The 20,653-nt window shown below is 37.0% G+C and overlaps 1 pseudogene; it reads right to left on the reverse strand.

Moving 5' to 3' along the window:
* LOC107479439 (probable NAD(P)H dehydrogenase (quinone) FQR1-like 1) overlaps positions 1–16,409 on the reverse strand; it is a 17,434-nt pseudogene extending 1,025 nt beyond the window's left edge.
* Between the last annotated feature and the right edge of the window lie 4,244 nt (positions 16,410–20,653).

A 20,653-nucleotide genomic window follows, 5' to 3' on the forward strand; every position in this document is an offset into this window, starting at 1 on the left:
GACGCCAAACCGTTGCCAAAAATTTAATTCCACGTAACTTTCAATTTAGAATTCTCTACAAAATTCACTAACCAATTTGGTGAGAAAATTACATTTTCTCACCCAATTCTCCCCTTTTTTAGTTCGTGATTTTAGATTTTGATAATTGAGAGATTTTGTAATTCTGATGGTTTAGGGGTACTCTAACAGTAGATAATCACTGGGTTTTGCCCAGGTCATCCATGGGTAAGTTGAGAAACTCATATCCCTTGTGAATATTTTAATTTTTTGAAGTTTAGGTATTGATTTGTGGTTACGATGGAATTGTATGTATTAGATTGAAATTATGTTGAATTGGAGATGAATTGATGAAATTGGATTCTTGGAAGTGAACCTTGGAAGCTGAACATTCATTAGAGAGGTTTGGAGCGTTGGGTTTTGTGGAACGGTAGTCAATTGTGACATTTTGGGATTAACAGGGAATCGACCAAGGTATGGTTTTAGTTTGTCGTATATAACATATACGATATCGTGAAAATTTAGGCTAGATGATTATAGGATAAGTTGAATTGTGTTTGGAGTATGTTTAATGATTTTAGTTTTCAATGTATGTTAAAATGATGAGGTATGATTAGATTGATGATTTATTGATGTGAATGTGGTTGGTGTTGGTAAAATAGATTGATGAATGATGAATTTGATGCTAATAGATGAGGATTATGAATGTGAATATATGAATATTGATAAATTGATAATTGTGTTGTATATTTGAGAACTTGTGGAATGAAATGGTTTAAAATTGAGGCATGATTGGTTGTGATTGAATATGAAGCTTTTAGAGTCATTTTTAAATGTAGAACTTTGATTTTGATAGAGGATAAATTGGTTAAATTATAAAATTTAATTTTTCTAAAACCACTGAGGCATTCTGGGAGGTTCTGTCAGCGAAGGATCCTTGTGTGTTGGGTTTACATTTTGGTTAAGATATAGATATAGATACTATTATATCTCTACTACGTATATTTTATGTTTTATCCCTCTTAGAGGTTGACTTGGAGAAACAGGTTTTGTAAACAGTATTTTGAGTATTTTGGGTTTCTCATGTATATATGTATATATGCTCTGGCCAGTTTTAACTTCGCGAGCTGAGTCAGAAGCTTTATTATCTGTATACTTGGGATTCTTTTCCTATGTATATGTCTTTCACTCATTGATGAGTGGATAATTTATACGCTTTTTGGCATTGTTTTTACATAGTTTTTAGTATGATTTAGCTACTTTTTAGTATATTTTTATTAGTTTTTAAACAAAAATCACATTTCTGGACTTTACTATGAGTTTGTGTGTTTTTCTGTGATTTCAAGTATTTTCTGGCTGAAATTGAGGGACCTGAACAAAAATTTGATTCAGAGGCTGAAAAAGGACTGCTGATGCTGTTGGATTCTAACCTCTTTGTACTCAAAATGGAATTTTTGGAGCTATAGAAACCCAAATGGCACGTTCTAAATTGCGTTAGAAAGTAGATATCCAGGGCTTTCTAGCAATATATAATAGTTTATACTTTTCCCAGGTTTAGATGACGCAATTTGGCGTTCAACGCCAGCTTTCTGCCCTATTTTGGCGTTAAACGCCAGAAACAAGTTGCAAGCTAGAGTCAAACGCCAGAAACAAGTTACAAACTGGTGTTTAACTCCAAGGAAGACCTCTACACGTGAAAGCTTCAATGCTCAGCCCAAGCACATACCAAGTGGGCCCAGAAGTAGATTTCTGCATCATTTACTTGTTTCTGTAACCCTAGTAACTAGTTTAGTATAAATAGAACTTTTTACTATTGTACTAGGGAGCTTTTAGGGAACATCTTTGGACCATTGTTCACATTTTGGGAGGCTGGCCATTCGGCCATGCTGATAAACCCATATTTCATGGTTTATCTTGTGCTCAATTGAGTGATTTTTATCAACTCTTTACCCACTTATTCATACTATTTGCATGGTTTTACATTTGCCTTCCTAATTATGTGCTTTGATTGAAAACATGTTTCTTTGGACTTATATTTGCTTATTATTAATCCTCTCTTATTACCATTAGATGCCTTGATATGTGTGTTAAGTGTTTTCAGATATAATAAGGCAGGAATGGCTTGGAGGATGGGAAGGAAGCATGCAAAAGTGGAAGGAATACAATAAGTTGGAGAAATTGCTAAGCTGTCCAGGCTGACCTCTTCACACTCAAACGGCTATAACTTTAGCTACAGAGGTCCAAACGACGCGGTTCCAGTTGCGTTGGAAAGCTAACGCCCGGGGCTTCGATTTGATAGATAATTTGTTATAGCTGCCCCGACGCCAGGCGACGCGAACGCGTGAGCCACGCGGACGCGTGACCTGGCAGGAACGCAACCCGCGTGGCCGCGTGAGCCATGCGGCCGCGTCACTTTTCCGCGACCTGTACGGACCAGAAAGCACTAGAGTGACTTCTGGGCTGTTCCTGACCCAGTTTTCGGCCCAGAGAACACAGACTAGAGGCTATAAGGTGGGGGAATGCATCCATTCATAATTAGGCACTCATAATTCACTTTTTACAATTTTAGATGTAGTTTTTAGAGAGAGAGGTTCTCTCCTCTCTCTTAGGATTATGATTAGGATTGGAATTTATGGATTTTTAGAAACTAGGATTTAGGACTTCTCTTAGTTTCTAAGAGTGACTCTCGATCCAGGTTTAATGTTTCTTTGTTTTAAGCTTCCCTTTTATTTTAAAATACTTTGGATTGATTTTCTTAATTAATGTTATTTGAGGTTATTCAGATCTATGATTGCTTTCTTTAATTTATGTTGTTGGTACTTATCCAAATTATTTTCATTCGAGTTGATAGTTTTCCTTTTGGCTTTGGTTAAATAATTGGTGACTCTAGAGTTATCAAACTCGTTGATTGAAAATTGGATTTCTTCATTTCATTAATTCATATTCCAATAACTCTAGTCTTTCCCAAGGAAAGACTAGGACTTGAGGATTCGAATTAATTCATCCACTTAACTTACCTCCATAGTTAAAGGTTAACAAGGTGGGAGAAAAATCCAATTCTCATCACAATTGATAAGGATAACTAGGATAGGACCTCCAGTTCCCATACCTTGCCAAGAGTTTATTTTATAGTTATTTATTTATTTTTCTTATTATTTTTTGTCCAACATACTGCCCCCTTACTTCCAAAAACCCAATTTTACCTTTTTCATAGCCAATAATAAGAACATACCTCCCTGCAATTCCTTGAGAAGACGACCCGAGGTTTAAATACTCGGTTATCAATTTTAAAGGGGTTTGTTACTTGTGACAACCAAAACATTTGTACGAAGGGATTTCTGTCGGTTTAGAGACTATATCTACAACGTGACTGTTTTTATGAAATTCTTTACTGGCAAAAATCCTAACGTCACATGCCTACCCTATTTTCTCTTATGTATCTTCAACAGTGGAGTTTCTACACACCATAGATTAAGGTGAGGAGCTCTGCTATTCCTCGAGTATTAATGCAAAGTACTACTGTTTTCTATTCAATTCATGCTTATTCTTATTCTAAGATATCCATTCGCGCAAAAGAACATGATGAATGTGATGATTATGTGACACTCATCACTATTCTCACTTATGAACGCATTATTGACAACCACTTCCGTTCTACATGAAGACAAGCTTGAATGTATATCTCTTGGGTTTCCAATCAATGATTCACATCGACTTCCCTCTGACAATGGGGCATCTGAATCCGAGATTAGAGTCTTCGTGGTATAGGCTAGAATCCATTGGCAGCATTCTTGAGATCCGGAAAGTCTAAACCTTGTCTGTGGTATTCCGAGTAGGATCTGGGATGGGATGACTGTGACGAGCTTCAAACTCGCGATTGTAGGGCGTGGTGACAGACGCAAAAGGATAGTAAATCCTATTCCTACACGATCGAGAACCAACAGCTGATTAGCTATACGATATCTGTGCATGGTATTTTTCATCCGAGATGAGCAATCCGACAGTTGATTAGCCGTACAGAAACCGTAGAGGACCATTTTCACTGAGAGGACGGGAAGTAGCCATTGACAACGGTGACACCCAACATACAGCTTGCCATAGAAAGGAGTCTGAAAGATTGGATGAAGGCAGTAGGAAAGTAGAGATTCAGAAGGAACAACGCATCTCCATGCGTTTATCTGAAATTCTTACCAATGAATTACATAAGTATCTCTATCTTTATTTTATGTTTTATTTATCTTTTAATTATCAAAACTCCATAACCATTTGAATCTGCTTGACTGAGATTTACAGGATGACCATAGCTTGCCTCAAGCCGACAATCTCCGTGGGATCAACCCTTACTCACGTAAGGTTTATTACTTGGACGACCCAGTGCACTTGCTGGTTAGTTGTGCGAAGTTGTGAAAAAGAGTTGAGATTACAATTGTGCGTATCAAGTTGTTGGCGCCATTGAGATCACAATTTTGTGCACCATAATTTTGGTGCCGTTGCTGGAGATTGTTCGAGTTTGGAAAACTGACGGTTCATCTTGTTGCTCAGATTAGGTAATTTTCTTTTTGTTTCAACCTTTATTTTGTTTTCAAAAATTTTTCAAAAATCTTTTAAAAATTTTTTCTTCTTTTTCGTTTTTCCAAAATAGTTTTCAAAAAAAAAATACAAAAAATTATAAAATAATAAAACAAAAAAATTTTGTGTTTCTTGTTTGAGTCTAGTGTTAATTTTTAAGTTTGGTGTCAATTGCATGTTCTTAAAATTTGTTCATTTTTTGAAAAATTCGTGCATGTATTCTTCATGATCTTCAAGTTGTTCTTGGTAAGTCTTCTTGTTTGATCTTTACATTTTATTGGTTGTGTCTTTTCTTGCTTTTCATATGCATTTTTAGTTTGTTAGTGTCTAAGCATTAAAAATTTCTAAGTTTGGTATCTTGCATGTTTTTCTTTTCTTGAAAATTTTTCAAAAAATAAGTTCTTGATGTTCATTATGATCTTCAAAATGTTCTTGTTGTTCATCTTGACATTCATAGTGTTCTTGCATGCATCATTTGTTTTGATCCAAAATTTTTATGTGTTGAGTCATTTTGTGGTTTTTCTCTTTCCTCATTAAATTCAAAAAAATAAAAAAACATCTCTCCCTTATTTTACTCATAAATTTCGAAATCTTTGGGTTGACTTAGTCAAAATTTTTTAAAATAAGTTGTTTTTTGTTACTCAAGTCAAGATTTCAATTTTAAAACTCTTATCTTCTCAAAACTTTTTCAAAAATCAAATCTTTTCCGTTTTTCTTTTATATTTTTGAATTTTTTTAAATTGATTTTCAAAATCTTTTTCTTATCTTTATTTCATAATTTTCGAAATTAACACTAACAATTAATGTTTTGATTCAAAAATTTCAAGTTTGTTACTTTCTTGTTAAGAAAGGTTCAATCTTTAAATTCTAGAATCATATCTTTTAGTTTCTTATTAGTCAAGTAATCAATTTTAATTTTAAAAAATCAAATCTTTTTAATTTTCTTTTCAAATCTTTTTCAAAAATAAATTTTAATCATATCTTTTCAATCATATCTTTTTCAAACATATCTTTTTCAAATCATATCTTTTTCAAATTTTAATTTCAAAATATTTTCTAACTTCTTATCTTTTCAAAATTGATTTTCATATCTTTTCAATTAACTAATTGACTTTTTGTTTGTTTTACTATTTCTTATCTTGTTCAAAATCACCTAACTACTTTTCTCTCTCTAATTTTTGAAAATTCCTTACCCTTTTTCAAAATTCTTTTTAATTAACTAATTGTTTCAAATTTTAATTTTAATTTTATATCTTCTCTTAATTTTTGAAAATTACTAACCATTTTTCAAAAACAATTTTCGAAATTCTCTCCCTCTCATCTTCTTCTATTTATTTATTTAATTACTAACACTTCTCTTCTACTCATAATTCGAACCCTCTTCTCTTCTCTCTCTGTGTTCGAATTTTTCCTCTTCTATTCTTCTTCTCTTCTACTTATATAAAGGAACCTCTATATCTGGCTAAAAAGGATCCCTATTATTTTCTGTTCTCTTTTTTTTCATATGAGTAGGAGCAAGGATAAGGACATTCTTGTTGAAGCTGACCCTGAACCTGAAAGGACTCTGAAGAAGAAGCTAAGAGAAGCTAAAGCACAACAATCCAGAGAAAACCTTACAAAGAATCTCGAAAAAGAAGTAGAGATAGCCGAAACCAATAACAATGGTGGAGGTGCAAGGAAGATGCTTGGTGACTTTACTGCACCAAATTTCAACTTCCATGGAAGAAGCATCTCAATCCCTGCCATTGGAGCAAACAATTTTGAGCTAAAGCCTCAATTAGTTTCTCTGATGCAACAGAATTGCAAGTTTCATGGACTTCCATCAAAAGATCCTTTTCAGTTCTTAACTGAATTCTTACAGATCTGTGATACTGTTAAGACCAATGGAGTTGATCCTAAGGTCTACAAGCTTATGTTTTTCCTTTTTGCTGTAAGAGACAGAGCTAGAATATGGTTGGACTCTCAACCTAAAAATAGCCTGAACTCTTGGGATAAGCTGGTCACGACTTTCTTAGCCAAGTTTTTTCCTCCTCAAAAGCTGAGCAAGTTTAGAGTGGATGTTCAAACCTTCAGGCAGAAAGAAGGTGAATCCCTTTATGAAGCTTGGGAGAGATACAAGCAACTGACCAAAAAGTGTCATTCTGACACACTTTCAGAATGGACCATCCTGGATATATTCTATGATGATCTGTCTGAATTATCTAAGATGTCATTGGACCATTCTGCAGGTGGATCTATTCACCTGAAGAAAACACCTACAGAGGCTCAGGAACTCATTGACATGGTTGCAAATAACCAGTTCATGTACACCTCTGAAAGGAATCCTGTGAGTAACGGGATGCCTCAGAGGAAGGGAGTTCTTGAAATTGATGCTCTGAATGCCATATTGGCTCAGAATAAAATGTTGACTCAGCAAGTCAATATGATTTCTCAGAGTCTGAATGGATTGCAAAATGCATCCAATAGTACTAAAGAAGCATCTTCTGAAGAAGAAGCTTATGATCCTGAGAACCCTGCAATGGCAGAGGTGAATTACATGGGTGAAGCCTATGGAAACACCTATAATCCCTCATGGAGAAATCATCCAAATTTCTCATGGAAGGATCAACAAAAGCCTCAACAAGGCTTTAATAATGGTGGAAGAAATTGGTTTAGCAATAGCAAGCCTTTTCCATCATCCTCTCAGCAACAGACAGAGAATTCTGAGCAGAGCCCCTCTAGCTTAGCAAACATAGTCTCTGATCTATCTAAGGCCACTTTAAGTTTCATGAATGAAACAAGATCCTCCATTAAAAATTTGGAGGCACAAGTAGGCCACCTGAGTAAAAGAGTCACTGAAACTCCTCCTAGTACTCTCCCAAGCAATACAGAAGAGAATCCAAAAAGAGAGTGTAAGGCCATAACCTTACTTGGTATGGCCGAACCTAGAGAGGAGGAGGAGGACGTGAATCCCAGTAAGGAAGACCTCATGGGACGTCCTCTGGACAAAAAGAAATTCCCAATTGAGGAACCTAAGGAATCTGAGGCTCATCTAGAGACCATAAAGATTCCATTGAACCTACTTCTGCCATTCATGAGCTCTGATGACTATTCCTTCTCTGAAGAGAATGAAGACATTACTGAAGAGCAAGTTACTAAATACCTTGAAGCAATCATGAAGCTGAATGCCAAGTTATTTGGTAATAAGACTTGGGTGGATGAACCCCCTTGCTCACCAATGAACTGAATGACTTGGTTAGGCAGACATTACCTCAAAAGAAACAGGATCCTGGTAAATTCTTAATTCCTTGTACCATAGGCACCATGACCTTTGGGAAGGCTCTGTGTGACCTGGGGTCAGGCATAAACTTAATGCCACTCTCTGTAATGGAGAAACTAGAAATCATTGAGGTATAGGCTGCCAAATTCTCATTAGAGATGGCAGACAAATCCATAAAAAAGGCTGATGGACAGGTAGAGGACGTGCTAGTAAAGGTCAAAGGCCTTTACATCCCTGCTGATTTCATAATCCTAGACACTGGGAAGGATGAGGATGAATCCATCATCCTTGGAAGACCCTTCCTAGTCACAGTAAAAGCTGTGACTGATGTGGACAGAGGAGAGTTGATCCTTCAATTGAATGAGGATTACCTTGTGTTTAAAACTCAAGGATCTCCCTCTGTAACCATGGAGAGGAAGCAAGCAAAGCTTTTCTCAATGTAAAGTCAAACAAAGCCCCCACAGTCAAACTCTAAGTTTGGTGTTGGGAGGCCACAACCAAACTTTAAGTTTGGTGTTGAACCCCCACATTCAAACTCTAAGTTTGGTGTTAGGAGCCTCCAATAATGCTTTGAACATCTGTGAAGCTCCATGAGAGCTCACTATCAAGCTATTGACATTAAAGAAGCGCTTATTGGGAGGCAACCTAATTTTATTTATCTATGTTATTTTCTTTTTTGTTAGGTTGATGATCATGTGGAGTCACAAAAACAACTGCAAAAAATTAAAGAATAATAAAAAATAGCATTAAAAATATCACACCCTGGAGGAGAAAAACGCCAGTAAGGGTAGCAGAATGGGTGTTTAACGCCCAGTTTGACACCATTCTGGGCGTTAAACGCCAGAAAGAAGCACCATACTAGCGTTAAACGCCAGAAAGAAGCAACAAACTAGCGTTAAATACCAGAAACAGGTTGCAGTTTGGCGTTTAACGCCAGGAAAGGAATAAAAGCTGGTGTTTAATGCCAGAAACAAGCAGCAGTCTGGCGTTAAATGCCAGGATTGCATAATAGGGGCGTTTTACACGCCTAACAGGAGCAGGGATGAGAAATCCTTGACCTCTAAGGATCTGTGGACTCTACAGGATCCCCACCTACCTCACCTCTCTCTCTCCCACTCACCAATCAAATCATACCCTCTTCCCTATATTCTCTTAACCAATCACCTCCAAACCCCTTCCCCAAAAACCCCACCTACCTCACTTTAAAATTCAAACACATTTTCCTCCCAAACCCACCCAATTCTATTCGGTCACTCTCCCTCTCTTTCCTTATAAATACCCAACACCTACTACCCCCTTGACCGAATTCACTCTCTCCCTCCATCTCCTCCATTCTCTTCTTCTCCCACTTCTTTCTCTCTTCTTTTGCTCGAGGATGAGCAAATATTTTAAGTTTGGTGTGGTAAAAGCATTGCTTTTTATTTTTCCATAACTATTTATGGCACCTAAGGCCAGAGAAACCTCTAGAAAGAGGAAAGAGAAGACAAAAGCTTCCACCTCCGAGTCATGGGAGATGGAGAGATTCATCTCAAAGGTTTATCAAGACCACTTCTATGAAGTTGTGGCCAAGAAGAAGGTGATCCCTGAGGTCCCTTTCATGCTAAAAAAAATGAGTATCCGGAGATCCGACATGAAATCCGAAGAAGAGGTTGGGAAGTTCTCACCAACCCCATTCAACAAGTCAGAATCTTAATGGTTCAAGAGTTCTATGCCAATGCATGGATCACTAGGAACCATGATCAAAGTATGAACCCGAATCCAAAGAATTGACTTACAATGGTTTGGGGAAAATACTTAGATTTTAGTCCAAAAAATGTAAGGTTGGCGTTCTACTTGCCAATGATGCAAGAAAACGCACGCCCCTACACTAGAAGGGTCAACTTTGATCAAAGGTTAGACCAAGTCCTCATGGACATATGTGTGGAAGGAGCTCAATGGAAAAGAGACTCAAGAGGTAATCCGGTTCAATTGAGAATATCATACCTTAAGCCTATGGCTAGAGGATGGTTGGAGTTCATCCAACGCTCTATTATTCCTACTAGCAACCGATCTGAAGTGACTGCAGATCGGGCCATCATGATCCATAGTATCATGATTGGGGAGGAAGTGGAAGTTCATGATATCATACCTCTAGAACTCTACAAGGTGGTTGACGAGTCCTCCACTTTGGCAAGGTTAGCCTTTTTTCATCTCATTTGTCACCTATGCAATTTGGCCGGGATTGACATAGAAGGAGACATCCTCATTGAAGAGGACAAGCCCATCACTAAGAAAAGGATGGAGCAAACAAGAGAGCCCACTCATGGACCTCAACAAGAGCATGAGAAAATTCCTCATCAAGAAATCCCTGAGATACCTCAAGGGATGTATTTTTCTCCACACAACTATTGGAAAAAACTCAACACCTCTTTGGAAGGCTTGAGTTACAACATGGACCAACTAAGGGTGGAGCACCAAGAGCACCCCATCATTCTCCATAAGATTAGAAAATATCAAAGAGCTATGAGGGAGGAGCAACAGAGGCAAGGAAGAGACATAGAGGAGCTCAAGAGCACCATTGGTTCTTCAAGAAGAGGACGCCACCCTCACTAAGGTAGACTCATTCCTTAATCTCCTTGTCTATTTATTTTTCTGTTTTCAGTTTTGAGCTTTACTTTGTTTTTTGAATGAATGCTTGAACAGTGCATATTTTTTTATAGTGAAGTTTATGAATGTTAAAATTGTTGGCTCTTGAAAGAATGATGAACAAAGAGAAATGTTATTGATAATCTAGAAAATCATGAAATTGATTCTTGAAGCAAGAAAAAGCAGTGAAAAAAAAGTAGCAAAAAAATGGCAAAAAAAAGAGAGAAAAAGAAAAAGAAAAAGCAAGCAGAAAAAGCCAATAGCCCTTTAAACCAAAAGGCAAGGGTAAAAAGGATCCAAGGCTTTGAGCATTAATGGATAGGAGGGCCCAAGGAAATAAAATCCAGGCCTAAGCGGCAAAATCAAGCTGTCCCTAACCATGTGCTTATTTCATGAAGGTCCAAGTGAAAAGCTTGAGACTGAGTGGTTAAAGTCGTGATCCAAAGCAAAAAAGAGTGTGCTTAAGAACTCTGGACACCTCTAACTGGGGACTTTATCAAAGCTAAGTCACAATCTGAAAAGGTTCACCCAGTTATGTGTCTGTGGCATTTATGTATCCGGTGGTAATACTAGAAAATAAAGTTCTTAGGGCCACGGCCAAGACTCATAAAGTAGCTGTGTTCAAGAATCAACATGCTGAACTAGGAGAATCAATAACTCTATCTAAAATTTTGAGTTCCTATAGATGCCAATCATTCTGAATTTCAAAGGATAAAGTGAGATGCCAAAACTGTTCAGAAGCAAAAAGCTACAAGCCCCGCTCATCTAATTAGAACTAAGTTTCATTGATACTGTGGGATTCATTGTATATTCTCTTCTTTTTATCCTATTTTGTTTTCAGTTGCTTGGGGATAAGCAAATATTTAAGTTTGGTGTTGTGATGAGCGGATAATTTATACACTTTTTGACATTATTTTTACATAGTTTTTCGTATGATTTAGCTACTTTTTAGTATATTTTTGTTATTTTTTAAGCAAAATTCACATTTCTAGAATTTACTATGAGTTTGTGTGTTTTTCTGTGATTTCAGATATTTTCTGGCTGAAATTGAGGGACCTGAGCAAAAATCTGATTCAGAGGCTGAAAAAGGACTGCTGATGCTGTTGGATTCTGACCTCCCTGCACTCGAAATGGAATTTTTGGAGCGTCAGAAACCTAAATGGCACGCTCTCAATTGCGTTAGAAAGTAGACATCCAGGGCTTTCCAGCAATATATAATAGTTTATACTTTGCCCCAGTTTAGATGATGCAAACTGGCGTTCAACACCAGATTTCTGCCCTATTTTGGTGTTAAACGCCAGAAACAAGTTGCAAGCTAGAGTCAAACGCCAGAAACAAGTTACAAACTGGCGTTTAACTCCAAGGAAGTTCTCTACACGTGAAAGCTTCAATGCTCAGCCCAAGCACACACCAACTGGGCCCGGAAGTGGATTTCTGCATCATTTACTTGTTTCTATAACCCTAGTAACTAGTTTATAAATAGAACTTTTTACTATTGTACTAGGGAGTTTTTGGGGAACATCTTTGGACCATTATTCACATTTTGGGAGGCTGGCCATTCGGCCATGCCTACCGTATTTTCACTTATGCATCTTCAACGGTGGAGTTTCTACACACCATAGATTAAGGTGTGGAGCTCTGCTGTTCCTCGAGTATTAATGCAAAGTACTACTATTTTCTATTCAATTCACGCTTATTCTTATTCTAAAATATTCATTCGCACACAAGAACATGATGAATGTGATGATTATGTGACACTCATCACCATTCTCATTTATGAACGCGTGATTGACCACCACTTCCGTTCTATATGAAGACAAGCTTGAATGTATATCTCTTGGGTTTCCAATCAATGATTCACATCGACTCCCCTCTGACAATGAGGCATCTGAATCCGAGATTAGAGTCTTCATGGTATAGGCTAGAATCCATTGGCAGCTGGAGAATGAAACTCTCGCGCGATCTAGAATTTTCACAAATAAATTCCCGTTGTAAGTATAGCTTCTAGACTGACAAGAATCCTTTCTTACAAAAGTTTTGGTTGTCACAAGTAACAAACCCAATAAAATTTATAAACCGAAGTATTCAAACCTCGGGTCATCTTCTCAAGGAATTGTAGGGAAGTATGATTTATTATTGGTTATGGAAAACAGTATTTTTGGGTTTGAAAAGGTTTGAGCAAGTAGTCTAATTGACAAGAAAAATAAATTAATAACTAGAAAATCTCTTGGCAAGGTATGAGAATTGGAATTTCTATCCTAGTTATCCTTATCAGGTGTGTTGGAATTGGGTTTTAATCCTGCTTAGTTATCCCTCATTAAATAAAGGAAAGTCAAGCAGACTAATTAAATTGATCCTCAAGTCCTAGTCAACTTTTAGAGCGATCTAAATCAATTAGCAATTGCCAATTTCAACCACTGCTGAGTTTGATAACTTAAGTGTTACCAATTAATTAACTAAAGCCAAAAAAGAAAATAAATCATAAACAGAACAAAACAATCATGAGTCTGAAATACCTCAAAGTATATTAATTAAGAAAATCCTAACATGAATGGTTCATAAGCCAATTGGGCAACATAAATCAAATACAAATAAAAGCATCAGAGTAAATAAAAGTAAAAGAGAAACATAAATTATTGAACCTGATATGAAAAAACAATCCTAGTGACTAAAAGAAATCCTAAATCCTTAAAGAGGAATCCTAATCCTAATCCTAAGACCTAAGAGAGAGGAGAGAGCCTTTCTCTCTAGAATCTACATCTAAACCCTAAAATTATGAGTAATGTTTGAATGAATGATTCTGCTCCCCTCCCAGCCTCTAATCTGTGTTTCTGGGCTGAGAACTGGGTCAAAAATAGCCCAAAAATTGATGGGGATGAAATCTGCCACGTACAGGTCGCGGCTCATGCGCGCGTACGCGCCAGGTGCGCGTGCGCGCCGATGGCCTTTTCGCCAATGTGCGCGTGCGCGTACTTTGCGCGTCCACATCCTTAAACGCCAGGTTAACTATGAAAAATTATATATTTTTGTGAAGCTCTGGATGTTAACTTTCCAACACAACTGGAACCGCCTCATTTGGACCTCTGTAGCTCAAGTTATGATTGATTGAGTGCGAAGAGGTCAGGGCTGACAGCTTTACAGTTCCTTCGGCTTCTTGTATTCCTTCCACTTTTACATGCTTCCTTTCCATCCTCTAAGCTATTCCTGTCCTGTAATCTCTGAAATCACTTAACACACATATCAAGGCATCGAATGGTAATAAGAGAAGATTATAAATAGCAAAATTAAGGCCAAAGAAGCATGTTCTCAATCATAGCACAAAATTAGGAAGGAAAACGTAAACTCATGCAATTCGTATGAATAAGTGTATGAAAGATTGATAAAATCCACTCAATTAAGCACAAGATAAACCATAAAATAGTGGTTTATCAGCAGCATTCTTGAGATCCGGAAAGTCTAAACCTTCTCTGTGGTATTCCGAGTAGGATCTGGGATGGGATGACTGTGACGAGCTTCAAACTCGCGACTGTAGGGCGTGGTGACAGACGCAAAAGGATAGTAAATTCTTTTCCTACATGATCGAGAACCAACAGCTGATTAGCCATACGATATCTATGCATGGTGTTTTTCATCCGAGACGAGCAATTTGACAGTTGATTAGTGTACAGAAACCGTAGAGGACCATTTTCACTGAGAGGACGGGAAGTAGCCATAGACAACGGTGATACCCAACATACAACTTGCCATAGAAAGGAGTCTGAAGGATTGGATGGAGGCAGTAGAAAAGCAAAGATTCAGAAGGAACAACGCATCTCCATACGCTTATCTGAAATTCCTACCAATGAATTACATACTTATCTCTATCTTTATTTTATGTTTTATTTATCTTTTAATTATCAAAACTCCATAACCATTTGAATCCGCCTGACTGAGATTTACAAGATGACTATAGCTTGCTTCAAGCCGACAATCTCCGTGGGATCGACCCTTACTCACGTAAGGTTTATTACTTAGACGATCCAGTGCACTTGCTGGTTAGTTGTGCGAAGTTGTGAAAAAGAGTTGAGATTACAATTGTGCATACCAAGTTGTTGGCGCCATTGAGATCACAATTTCGTGCACCACTCATATCTCGTCGGTTTACGTTTATCGCTTACGCGAGTGATGCACTTTTCTGTTTAACGCTTTGTTTTAAAATTTTCTTCAAAGGCTCCTCGTATAAAATTTCTTTCAACTATTATTATGTATATATTTTATTTTTAGAGGTCGTAATACCTCACCACCTCTACTTTATGACTTGAGCATAAAGTTCTGTGTGGTAGGGTGTTACATCTTCCGGCAAAGTCTCCGGTACCATAGAGTGGCCTCAACACCATCTACAGAATCAGTACCTTTCTTTATTTGTTCTGCTAGTCTCTCTACATGTCCGTATAGCGAGTAATACATGCCAATGAAATCATATTAAAAATTATTTATAACATAACAAAATGAATATATATTATTCCATAATCACAAAGGATCCTTGTCCAAACATAGAAAGAGTAGCTCCTATGTTGAACAAACAAATTGTCATCCCAGTTGCGCTTATGTAAAGAAGAGGCTTCCTACCTAGTTTATCAACAAGAACTATGGCAACCAATATGAAAATAGTTTTTTATATTCCAACAGCAACTGTTGCTGCTAGAAGCTTTGAATTGTCCTTGATCCCAACAGCTTTGAATATCTGAGGACTGTAATGCAATGTTGCGTCAATTCCAGGAATCTGCTGAAAACATTGGATACCACATCCTGTGATTAGCATCCGGCGAAGCGAAGGAAAAGGGAAGATCACTTCGCGCCACACCGGTTTGTCCTTCTTGGAAGGAACTCCAGCAGCCTACTGAATTTTTGCCAGTCTCTCATCTACTTCTTTCTCATTCTCAATTCAGCAAAGCTAATAGCTAATATTAGTTTAGGTATAATCTAAAATTAATCCACAAACATGGTTAAATTAAACTTGTTTGACATGATCAAACTTCTATCAGCGCATTGATAGTAGTTTGGAAACCAATCATCTAAAGTTGAGGCAAGGCAAGGCATGCCAGACCTAGCTAATCAAATGTCAGATGGAAGTTTCTGATAAAGAGTTTTTGGCTTATGTTTTGATCCACTAGATTAACCTCAACCCTAGTTGACAAAAGGAACTGTTCAGGACAGGCAATTGCCCTCCAGGTCAATTTCATTCACAATAAAGTGATATGAGAAAGTAATTTCCTAGCAACCAGTAAATTAAATAGCACTTCATTCTTATGGAATAAATTTTATTTTTGTTTTTTCACAGACAACAGCTTTACCATACTTTATGATGAGATAAAGAATATGACATAATAGTCTTGCTCTTTTATATCAAGGCTTCCTTCCTCAATGAAACCTGCAAGGAGAAACAAAATAGAAATAAATATGTAGGGTTTCCATATTCAGAATTGCACAACTAGCCATATGAGCAACAGGAACTTACAATTCTAGGTGGTAGTGCAAGATCAGCAGCCCGGTCTATTTTAGTTCACCTTAGAACTATATTCTTTAAAATTTTCTTCTTAAGTAGTATCATAGCTCTTCTTCCATAATCACCATATCCATACGATTGAATTGGTGTGGCAACATACTAATCAACGTTAAACATGAATAATAAAGAGCATGTTAACTTGTCAGCTAAGACTCTGTACAAATTTGAAAAGAATTGGCAACATAATCTCTGTCACACATGGTAAAGAAAAAATTAAATCAACAAACTGTAGACTTACTTTGTTCCACCAAAAAAAATGTCTAACAAAACTATGACCACAGGCTGAACATTGTTTAGAGAAGCTGCACAAGGGTGCCAGGATATTAAAAATAGTTAACAATTCTAGGATATCTAGTATTGAAGAATGTACAATAGACATATGCCTATGAAGGCAGCACATGCACCCAACACCATATATATTAACATAATGATGCAAGTATTTAAAAAGTGTGAAAACAACAGATGACAATGCTTATCAAATCCAGATATCATTTTTGAATCTAAGCCATACCTGTGATCAAGAGCCTGGCAATCACATTCCTTGTAGAAATAATAGGAATAAGGAACTATTTACAGAAACTGAACCTGCATAATGGCATTCTATGTGAATTATGTCCATGATGAGATATAAAACTTAGCTTTCAGTCTTCCACCAAACATCTTATAGGAGGAGTTTGTTCATGATAAATTATATAAAAAAAGAAAAATAGATGATAGCCCAAAAAGATTCTAGTGTACCAGAAAGTACAGCTCTCCAACACGGTTCTACAGGGGAGTGCCACTAAGCGCCCATCTGTATGAAGAGTCTAAGGCAAGAACAACTTTTGTAGTGTTACAGTGTCTCGACTTTATGTAGTGTGCCTATTTTTCATATAAAGAAACAGATCAATTCAGATATCACAATGATGATTTATAATATATTGTTTGCAATAAATAAGAAACACCAAAAATGTAAAATTAGAGTTATTAGATCAAAACCTAGGCTTAAGTGTAACACCCTAACTATCAAAAGTTACACTTCCGGCTGCACCACTCTGATAGCTCAGATATTACGATGACTCTTAAAATATTTAGTACTAAAATATGAGCCTGTTCTATCCCTGTTGCAAAAAATTGCTAAAAATAAAGGCGATGGAAAAATAATAACTAAGATAATACAAAATAATATCAAATAAACAGAAAATGAATATAACTCTTCTGAAGCTTCGTCGCCCATATCCTGAAAAGGGAAAATCCTATAAGGGGTGAGAACATCGTCCTCGAAAGGGTTCTCACTATAGGGTCACAGAATTGCTATAATAAGATGCGAAAATAAGACCATTTTTAAAGTACAATGATTAATAACCGCCTTATGCATCTTTTCAAAACCAAAGATTTAATATTCAAAATCTGAAATCCTTTCTAAAGGGAAAACTGTTAATTTTCTCAGAAATCCAAAAGCCTTTTTAAAAATTTTTCCTAGACAGCATGAATGACTAAACTGGTCCATGCATAGGTTCATTAAGTCTATGCTGAACCATTTTAATTTTTCATACTTTTCCAAACCGAGAACTCAAATCAAACATGGCCTTTGGCCCATCTTGTAATCAACCACGGCCCTAGGCCCAAACAAATCAATCCACAGACACAATAATCACACCCAAGTAGAAGGTTTAAGTAGTTATATCAAGTTGAGCCATTAACAATTAAGCATAATTATTCCCATAGGCAAACCACATATACAATAATCACACCCAATCAATGTCACATAGATGCAAATGATGCATGCCTATCCTACTGGCCATGAGCTCACGCATCGGTTATGTTTCCAGACCCGACTCGGATAAGCGGGATTAAACCACCATCCTTACTTGTAGGTTTCATAAATAAGCGGGATTAAACTACCATCCTTTCTCAGAACACGCAAACGGGATTAAACCACCGTCCTTGCCTCCACAGTAAGCGGGATTAAACCACCATCCTTACTAGGTACATAAAATAATATGCAAGCGGGATCACACCACCGTCCTTGCTAAATAATTTATCAATACGTGAGCGGGATAAAACCACCATCCTCACTACAAGCGGGATAAAACCACCATCCCTGCACAACGGTTTACATTCTGAGCAAGCAGGATTATACCACCATTGGTGTACAAATCCCCACACTTCGTACAACTGAACCAGCAAGCGCACTGGGTCGTCCAAGTAATACCTGAGCGAGTCAGGCTCGATCCCACGAGGATTGTGATTTGATGCAAGCTATGGTTATCTTGTAGATCTTAGTCAGGCGAATAGGAGATGTAGGTATGTTGTGTAAACACATAAAAGGAAATAAAGAGATCTTAACTAGGTTGATATGTTTGCAATGATAAGAAGATGGTTAAGGATTGGAGATGCTTTATCCTTCTGGATAACTCTGGTCTTACTGTCTTCTTCAACTGTGAATGATTTCTTCTATGGCAAGCTGTATGTGATCAACGCCGGTTGAGAGGTCGCTAATGCTCTTCCAGATCTGAACCCAAGGTTAGTGTGGATCCATTCTGATTGAGGGTGAAGCTCCTGCAGTTCATTCTCTTTAGTGATCCTACTCAAAACATCATAGACAATGTCAAATCTTCTAGATCAAAGAATGCTGCGCCTTTGGGTTCTAGCCTCTACCACAAAGACTCTAATCTCCCTATACTTTGGCTGAACTGGTGTCTTGAGAAGTCCCCAACGAAGTTGTCAATTAGCTATCTAAGAGATGTATAATCAAGCTAGTAGTTCAATGCTTTCCAATTACGTATTCACACGAACCCAAAAAGAACACGGATGGTTGTCAGGCACGCGGTCTTAGAATGAAGAACGAAGATACATCTTAGAATAGAGAATCAAACACGAATTGAGAAAGAACAGTAGTACTTTATTATTCAATAAAACTCAGCAGAGCTCCTCCCCTCAACCTAGGAGGTTTAGAAACTCATACTGATAGAGAATACAATGATAAACGTGTAAAGTGTTAAAAGGTCTTTGAAGATCATGTAAAATATCCCTTAAATACTAAACTAATGACTAATGATTACTTAAGAAGGGTAAAATAGTCTTTTAGTGCTAAAATCCACTTCTGGGATCCACTTGGTGAGTGTTTGGCCTGAGCATTGATGAGATCCACGAGCTAGGAGACTCCTTGGGCGTTGAACGCCTGCTAGGGGGTCCTTCTGAGCGTTTGAACGCTGGCTATCCCCTTGTGGGCGCTAGACACCTGCACTGGGGTAGGTGACTGGCGTTGAATGCCAGTTTTGGGCCTTCTATTCTGAAGCAAAGTATAAACTATTATATATTTCTGGAAAACCCTGAATGTTAGCGTTCTATAGCCGTTAAGAACGCTTCATTTGAACTTTTGTAGCTCCAGAAAAGCTCTTTGGAGTGCAAGGAGGTCAGATCTAGAAATCCTCCTCATATTCTCAGTAATATCCCCAATCAATCAGGCTCAATATCTTATCTTCAAAAATCATTCTTGGCCCATTTATTTTCAAATAACAAACGTATTCAATTCACCTATTACCAAGAATCACTTTTCAAAACAGTGCCACTTTCCCCCTCTGTTCAAAACTTCCAAACAATTTCAAAACCATGTCAAATTCAAAATCTCTTTTGAAAGACTTAAAATCACTCATTTTAAATAAGGATTTGGTGATAAAATTCCTCAGCAGAATATCAAGACTTTAGGGGAATAACATAACTCATTTCCTTAAGTTCATTGAAAACCTCTAAAACTTTAGCTTCTTGACTTGAATAAATAAAGTAGAATTCAAACCCAAAACCAAGTAATGTATCAAATATTTCAACCCAATTTTAAAACCAACTTACTTAATAATTTTCTTAATACGATAAGTTCAAATATAATTGATTTATCAGACATTCAATTCAAAGCATAATTCATTATATTTAAAATAATGCTTCGAGCAAAATCTCAGATTTTATAGAAATTTCGGCAGCATCTCCCCTAAAACTTGGACTTTGTCACCCTTTTCGAGTCCCAACCAAACCAATCCTCAACTCTTTTACAAGGGATTCAAGACTAAATTAGTTTCCAATAAGTAAAATTTAGACTTCAAATACTAAAATCCTTTCAATTCAAAACAACAAAAACCTCCATTTTGTACAAAATCAGACATTATTTCAAACAAACAGACAACCATATTTATACAATACAAATCAGACAATTCATAAGACTTACATAATCACCAGAAATGCTTTTCACACATCATATCTATTTATAATAATTCCAACTTTAAATGAATTAGTTTTTATAGACAGCCCCTACCTCGACAAGTCGAAACCATAACCCAAAACGTGCCAAGGAAACCTTTTCTCTCAACCCGAAACCAACAGCAACCACAAACTTAGTCCCTGATCACTTTCACAACACTCAAAGCAACTTAAAAGCGACATGCAATGCTCAAAACACGACCCTACGTTACCAAAATCTCAGCATTTATAACCAAACATAACAGAATACTAACGCAGGGGTTTTGAAAACATAAACACTTACCAAAATAAGAAAAATGAAACAGCAACGGTCTCTGAAGTGATCTAACGGCAGCCTCGACAGCCATCCCAAACTACAACGGCAACAAGAATTCTGGCGACAGTGACTGTAACAACCACGCAGTGTTAAAAATCATCCTGGAACC

Source organism: Arachis duranensis, chromosome 3 (assembly GCF_000817695.3).
Source record: "Arachis duranensis cultivar V14167 chromosome 3, aradu.V14167.gnm2.J7QH, whole genome shotgun sequence".
Classification (NCBI taxonomy): Eukaryota; Viridiplantae; Streptophyta; class Magnoliopsida; order Fabales; family Fabaceae; genus Arachis; species Arachis duranensis.